Below are 8480 nucleotides of genomic sequence, written 5' to 3' on the forward strand. Positions count from 1 at the left end.
TCCATCTGTGGACATCCCAGATATAGCCAGGACTGTATTAATAATTAACCTTGCACTTGTCTATCTGCTATGGAAGCCTGTTTCTGCCACAAATAATTATTATGAGACAACATAGCAGTTAGACAATCATCTTGAGTGTGTGTGCAAAAGGTCTTGTATATTCTTAGGGTTTTCTGGAAAAGATAAGCATTATAATGCAAAATGCGATGATTTTCTTGTAGAAATTATGATGATTTAGAGATTTAGTTTGCCACAGAGGTACTGCTACTCAATTCTCCTTCCGTACAAATGTGGATAACAGTCCAGTTGTGCTTCCACCAATGTTTGCTAACTAGCTTTATTAATTACCATGTGACTTGTTAGTATAAATAACTAGCAGCTAAATTTTTTCAGGCCTTTAGTGTTGATATTCATGTTCTAAGGTTAATCCCTGATTAAAGTGCACTGCTTTGTAGAGGCTATGATAGCGTATGGATGCTTGTCATCAAGTCCGTTTCATTCTTGTAGAAATTGCAGAACATTGGTCTAACTGGCTCTATCGTGTAGGTATAAAGCATTTGTTTTTCTAACCCTAGTGTGAATATATCTTCCCCAGTTTGCCTCGATTTGTGTTGCCTCTTTTTGTTGAAATCAACATTAACTGCAGCTCAAACCACAGAATATTTTTTAACATTATCTGGTCTAAGGTCTCCCCCAAAAAGCAGTGACATCACCATATCATGCATATCACAATTCAGAAGCTGTGAATCTGAGAGATAAAAAGTCGTGGCGACAAGCTCATACTTCTACATTTGTAATTCACAGAAGGTTCACTTCTTGCCCATTTCTGAACTTTTACTCAAAATTCAAAACAAAAATGAAAAAAAGTTTGTTGAGAAGTACCTAATAAATTTGGTTATCTTAAACTTATAAAAACTACTCATAAAATCTAGACCCAGTTGGTTTGGACCTATATAGGGTGGGATCTTGAATGAGATTAAAGTCGCCACCAATAATTGGGTGGTGACCATCTATGTCAGGAAGGGAAGACAAAAGACGGGTGATAAATCTGTCAACAACCTGCTTGTCACAACTACAAAAGGTCAGATCTTCCTCAGATCCACGGTTGCCAACTCCTCAGTAAGGAAAGTAGCTACTGGCTTGGTGCATTAGATGACATCATCATCTAATTTGTGTAATCATCCTGGTACAGATAGTTGTAATGGATGCTGCTGCGGAGAGGGATGTCGTGGGAAAGGTAAAAATTGATGAAAAGACACCCTAAAACTGTTTAGAACAGCAAAAAATAATCAGTCAATATCTTTTTAGTTATTTAGCTTAATTTTATTAAGTGTAGTTTGTTTTTTAATTAGGAGTCTGCAACATGTCACAACACCTAACTTTTTAAATGTTTTCTTCCACACTCTTCATTAATAGACATCAACAGCAGGATCTTCCAGCAGCAGCTTACAACATTTAATTTTCAGCCGCTGCTGAGGGAGGACCGAGCATCTTCTGAGTGCTTTTGGACAGGGGAGGGGTCTGCATAGCACCCATTCCTCACTGAGAAGAATAAACTACATTCATTCACCTCATTCTCCAAAAGTCTCCAAAAATACCAGAAAAAGTAGCTAGATTTGTTGCTAGTAGCTTTTTTGAAAAAAAGTCACTAGAAGGGTGTGAAAACTCATTAAATGTTGTGACAAAGTCGCTAAGTTGGCAACACTGCTCAGATCAGCTGAAACACACTTTTTTAAAATCATGGTTAAAGACCCACCTGTTCTCAATTGCATCTGAATAGAGTTCTTATTTAAAAGTCCAAATTTGCACTGTTTCTTGTAAGCTTTTGTAATGATCTATCATCATTAAACATTAAAAATGTTTGATGACGCTATAATATTTGACATAAAATATGAGTTATTAATGTTGAAAAACCTCGGCACCACCACACTAATAACCCTAATATTAATCTACTGGCAGTATGAACTCAGTGTACTAGATTAATTAATTGTATAAATTAATTAATTCAAGCTAGTCAAATCAAATCAATCAGTCTAAAGACGCTAATGACGTGAATTCTAATTCAAAGGGACCCATAACATTGGTTCAAAGGAGAAAAATCACAGACCCATGACCAGTAAGGATAAATATGAATATTTATTAACTAGTTTAAACATGCATAAATGTCAGAGGAATATTTACAAAATGGATAATTAGGAATAAATCAAACAACATTGTGAAATGCAAATTATGAGGTTCAAACCAGAATCTTATTGTAAGGCAATGTGAAATGTGTATAAGAATGAAAGCAGAAGTTAATTAACCTGTGTTCAAGGAAAACTGAAAAGGATTTTTGAATCCTAAGCTAAAAAGAAAGAAGTCTAATCTGTTTAAGGTGGAAGATAACTGAAAAGCAGATTCTTCACTAACCCAACTCTTGAGTCATCCGGTTCTCTTTGGGCCCGAGTCCCAACTTACAACCGTTGTGGTGACTCTCCAATACATATGGGAGGAAGTTTGGACGAGTGGTTTGGATCCCAACGGACTTCCAGAAGGCCTGAAGATGCGTCGCACCTGATGGTTCGCAGATTTGAGTCTTGCAGGTTCGGTCTGCTTATTTGGTCTGGTGTCACAAGATGCTTGATAGTGAATTGTTTGTGGTGGATGGCAAAATAATCAAAAATCCAGCTCTGATGACGGAAAAGGAAAAACTTGATTCAACCAGTTATCAAAAATTCAGTGTACAAAAAAGGAAAAATAAAAATAAACTAAGCAGAGTTAAGTAGTTAAAAAAGAAAAACAAATGGAGAGAAACTGTTTAGGATCAAAAGACATGTGCAGGCAGATCTCTTTTATATTTATCCGTCATGCATTTACAAATGCAGGCTTAAACTTAGTCCAGGGAATGCAGCTTACATCACGGCAAAACCTAATTTTTCCACCTCCTTTTCTCTTCATTTCTGAAGAGACTTTTTTAGTTCTTCTGCATCTCCTCTGTAACCATTCTGTAACTGTTCTGTGTCTGAAGTGTAACTGAATTGTGTCTGAATCCTTTGTTCTAAGTTTTGGAAGTTTTAGTGGGGTATACACCCACATGGAAGTGTGGCTGACTATTTCAACCAATGAGCAAGTTCCGTGAGCGGATGGCATCCGATCACCTAAGGGGGCTGGTTCAGTGTCCAATTCAAATAAATAAATAAAAAGGAATTAAACAATGAAGAATAAACAAATGGTTAAAGTTTCAGACCTCAAATTAATCTGGATTAACCCTTTTACCAATAATCTGAAGACTCATATATAATTGACTTAATCACATCATATATGTAAATGAACATAATTTAAAATATTGACCGAATGTCCTTAGACAAAGGTTTTTCTGTTTGTTGGAACACAGGAAACCTCTAGAAACATTTTATTGCCCTGAGGAATGTTAAGATAAACAAAAGTTCTGGTAGATTTCCCCAGATGGTGTCTTGGTCCCAGTGGAGATTTAACCTGTGGGGGTTTAGCTTATCAGCTTAAGAAGAAAAAATATTTTAAAGCTAGAGTAAAGTTCCAGGTCACAAGTGTGGACCTCCATCTGGAAGCAGTAAAATTTAGTTCATTTTAGCCATGTCATATGACAGATTTGTAGGTTCACAGAAGATTAATTCAGAAACTTCCCAGATCCTGAGTTTATGAAAAGTTCGACATGTCCACTCATTTCCTAAGTCAGAGTTGACCTGATGACCTGTGGACATGGACCAAGTCATAAATTCCTAAGTGCTGGGCTTACAAGCCAGAAACCAGATCCTTACTACTCCATGAGGTAAATTCTCTAGTCTGTAAAAGAAAGGTTCGTCGATTATTCGGTTACATAAGGAAATTAAACAAATTTTCAATATTTTTCTTTGAGGTTGGAATCCGCTACACTTGAATTTTTAAACTTGATCATGTTTCAAATACATTTTGATCTGACTTTTTTTTTTTTTTTTTGTCATTTTTGCATTTTATTTTCTGTTGTGAGATGTTTTAATGTCTCTGTAAACATATGTGAATTACCCTGTTGTTGAATTGTACCATACAGATAAACTTGCCTTCTAAAATGAACAAATTGTGATAATTATTCATTCTTGTAACAAATTGAAATATTTTTACATCACAGACATTCTGGACAGTCAGCAACTGTCTGATTGTCTAATAAAATTATATTTTATGTTTCCTGCACAAATAAACGGTTACAACTAACCCAAACTTTTATGTTCTCTTAAGCATGATGCAAAACTAAGCTTATGGTGAGATAACTTTTCTACCAATACACAAAACACAACACATACTCAAAGCCATCACTTAATTGGTTCCAAGACGACTTATCTTTTATTCCAAAGATTAAACTCAAATATATGTAACTCATTAACACATTTTATTCTCCTGGGTCTAAACTGCACTGTTCACCAGAACTCTGCTAGAAGTTTCTTCAATCAGGATTTTAAAAACTGGTTAGTGGAATACATCCATTTGCCCAGTGCATGAACCTTCAGGTCAAAATCCTCTTGTAACGTGTTAATCAATGAATAATGGTAGAAAAGTACAGCATCTAATAATTCTAGCTCTACAACAATGGTGAGCAATGACTGTAGATCCCTGCTCTCATTATCAAAACGATCCATAATGTTGTATTTCTGAAAGACTTTTGTTTTGTTGTCATATTTCTTCACTTCACCCAAAAATTCTTTGTCAGCCATCATTGAGTCACAATAGACACTGAAGATGATTTCACTTTTGTTCAGCTCTGTTTGCTGAAACCTTACCAAGTCATCCTTCGAGCCATTGTTGAGGCAGGTGAGGTGAACAAACACAGAAAATAATTTACTGGTATATAGTTGATTCTTGTGATGTCATTGGTATTGTGTTGTTTTCTCCCATTTAGTTAAAAATTAGAGTATCAACGTTTAAATGCTTTTTCACCTTTATGGAGGAGGTAGCACAATTAGGTTCTGTTTGGTTTAAAAAAAGTCAGGGGTTTGGCAAAAAAGAGAAATCAACCTGCAATTCACTGCTCATCGTAGTCTGCATGTGTCCTTCATGTGACATCCCATCTCATGTGATATAGTGAGGACAAAATAAAGGCAATATTTGTCAGTCCAAAGTATTGTTGAGTCCTAAACCTTAATGATTAACAAAGGCAATAAGAGTGACAAATAAGCACAAAATGTGGATGACATGGTTTTTTGGCCTTTAGGAAATAGTGATCTGTACATCCACCTTTCCTTTCAAAAATCTGCCATCAGTTTCTAGATGCTTTAACGGTCGGCTTTCTCTGACACAGGTTTTCAATTATAAAAATACCAAGATACCAAGATAAGAGAAGGACAGATGAAAAACAAAGACGGCTGAACTGAACAATCGCTGAACTGAACAATCTTTACTATTTGACTTAGTAATGTGGCCATGTAATGACATCTCTTTCCCATGCATTAAGTCTGTTACATACTCTGCAAGAAGTGAGAACTTTTTTCTTGTTCTTGAGGTGTGAATGGGGACAGTTCAACACATCGGCAGAGCAGAAATTTCTTCTCGTGGGGATCTGAGAAGTATTGTTAGATTGTTTGGACATTTGATGTGGGAGTTAACATGGAAAAGAATGAAGTAGAAGGCTGTGGCTTCCGCATTATCCCTGATGAGTGGTTAAACGGATAGTTTTAATGAACAGCTGATCGAGGTCAGGAGAAAGTACGTAAAAAGTACTGGTGACCTGTCCAGGTACCTGTCCAGTACCTGTCCAAAGTACGTAAATGTAAACACTTGGGATTTAAAGACAGACACTGCCGCATGCACTGCCGCATATATATATATATATGTGTGTGTGTGTGTGTGTGTGTGTGTGTGTGTGTGTGTGTGTGTGTGTGTGTGTGTGTGTGTGTGTGTGTGTGAAAATAATTTGCTTAATCTGAAAGCAACCTGAAAGTTAATCAGCTGATATCAGTTAGTGATCCAGACAAAAGATATCTGCACATCTAGTATCAGTACGTTCAGGAATCTTTTATAAAATGTTTTGTCACAGTGACTTTTATCATTGATGATGATCACAGTTAGATTATATAATTGAAAGGTAATTTGTGAACCTAATGATTTATTTTTATTCATTCATTCTCTGTACCTCTTATTCCATGACGGGTCGCGGGTAAGCTGGAGCCTATCCCAGCATTAACAGGTGAGAGGCAGGGTACACCCTGGTCACCAGTCCATTGCAGGTCCAACACATAAGGGACAAACAACCATTAACACACACACTCACTCCTATGGAGACTTTAGAGTCATCAGTTAACCTAACATGCATCTCTCTGGACGGTGGGAGGAAGCCGGAGTACCGGGAGAGAACCCGGAGCGAACATGCAAACTCCACACAGAAAGGCCACTGCCCTCAAGGTTCGAACCTCCCCCCAGCCGAGATTCAAACCAGCAACCTTCTTGCTGTGAGGCTGCGGTGCTAACCACCACACCACCGTGCAGCCCCGATTTATTTTTGTTGTAACATAATCAATACATGCCTCAGCTCAAACATAAATGCACAAACTGCATGTTAAAAGCTGAAGATCCTCTCCGTATACAGAAGAGGGCAGCAGATGGCAGCAGAAGATCAATACTGCATACACATGCAAGTATAAAATGTATAACAAGACCAGTTCAACATTTAAATAGTCTTTATATTTGAAAGCAATTGGTGTCACCATATCAGGCAGTCCTCATTGATATTAACTTTGCAAATAATAAATATAATTGTGACTTAGTAAGGTAATTACTATTTATTTGAAACTGTGAGAAAACAAAGACAAGGCATGTCTTTGATTTTATATTTCTCAATGGATTGATGCATCTTTTCTGATGCTTTAAAATATAACTGGAGGTGTAGGAGCTCTGTTTTGTCCTAATACATTGTAACAGCATTTAGTTCTGCATGGCAAAAAAAAATAAAAATAAAAATACACTGTATTAACTTATGAAAGCAAAAGTTTTTGACTTGTGTAATTTGAACAGGAAGGTTCTCTCAGAAACATTTTTTATAGCTGGAGTTCCTAGCTGAAATGTGCCTCCCATGAAGGTGTAATACCTAAATCTAATACTAAGGGTGTTAATCACAAGTCTGAATCATCCAATTCAGGAGCCGAAAACTAAAATCAGATATGACCATGCTGATTTACAACCATCCCTCCTGTTCATAAAAAAATGCTAAAAAAAAAAAACAAAACAGCTAAAATATCCAAATACAATTTAATTACTGAGCTCAATCAGACATTTAAATGATAAACAGTCTTTTCTGGTTATAAAACTGATAAATTCTGCATACACCATATAAAAGAAAGCTAAAAGAATAAATTTCTACTTATATAGCAAGATATAGTGTAAACCTTACTCCTCTTTGGAGTCTCATACAACATATTTTTAGAACTTAGCTATATAACCATGGTGGTACAGTATGACTTTATCATAGGGCACATTCACAACAGGATAGTCCAGGGACTTGCTTCGATTAGCAGGCAATTCCAAAAGATTTTGCTTCTTCTTTTGGTTTGGTTTCATACTGTATTCTGCTCAAGTGGACCAAATCGCCTGGACAACCGCATCCAGATACAGCAGCTGCTCGCTAGGGAGATATTTCTTAAAAAGACCGCTGACCAACAAGAATGAAAAAGAAAATTCAAATCATTGATTAGCCAGGACCAAAAATGGTTCGTTCACCAGAAGTAAACAATGGCGCAACACCTAGTTTATGCAGTCTTGGGGTTTTTGTTATTTTCTTTAGTGTTAAAACCTAATGTGGCTTTCACAAAAAGCTGACCAGTATAAGCAGGAGAGGCAGCCAGTTATCTGACATGTCGTGCTACAAAGCATCCTAACTTACTTTTTTTCTTTGGCTCGCTGGACGGTCTATTTGCTTTCACACTGCAAGCAAACCGCACCAGGGTTCACTTGCAAGTGGACTGAGTTCACAGACCAGAGTTCACTGTTTTGATTCACACCAGAGTTTAAATGTGCATTCACACTGCTCCAAACGAACCGTACTACCCATGGAAGTAGAGGATTAGTTTAAAATAGACCAAACAGTGCCAGCACGTTACACTTCTTTGGATATCTACAGAAGCCGAGAGCAGCCATTCATGCATTTCTTTATTTTTTATGCCTCAAGATAATAAAGTATCATGCAATAGCAAGGTCAATTTTTTTGTCATCTCAACAAATCGGCCTTTTCTCAAAATTATGACATACTAGTGATTATGAGCAGACATTTTCTTACAATGCCCTGTGCTTTGTTATTTGCCAGGCATTTAAGTTTTCTCTTGTTAAAGCAACCGAGACCAATGAATCCTTGTCAACATATCTGAAACACAGTCTCTTGGTCTTTCTCAGACACATCTCACATCCCATGTTATCACAGAGAACTGCAGATATAGAAGTGAAATTTTCCACTATTTCTAGTATGACCACACTACTGAACAAAGTCAGGGATCTACAGCAGAGCC

The sequence above is a fragment of the Melanotaenia boesemani genome, chromosome 8, assembly GCF_017639745.1.
Source record: "Melanotaenia boesemani isolate fMelBoe1 chromosome 8, fMelBoe1.pri, whole genome shotgun sequence".
Taxonomy (NCBI): Eukaryota; Metazoa; Chordata; class Actinopteri; order Atheriniformes; family Melanotaeniidae; genus Melanotaenia; species Melanotaenia boesemani.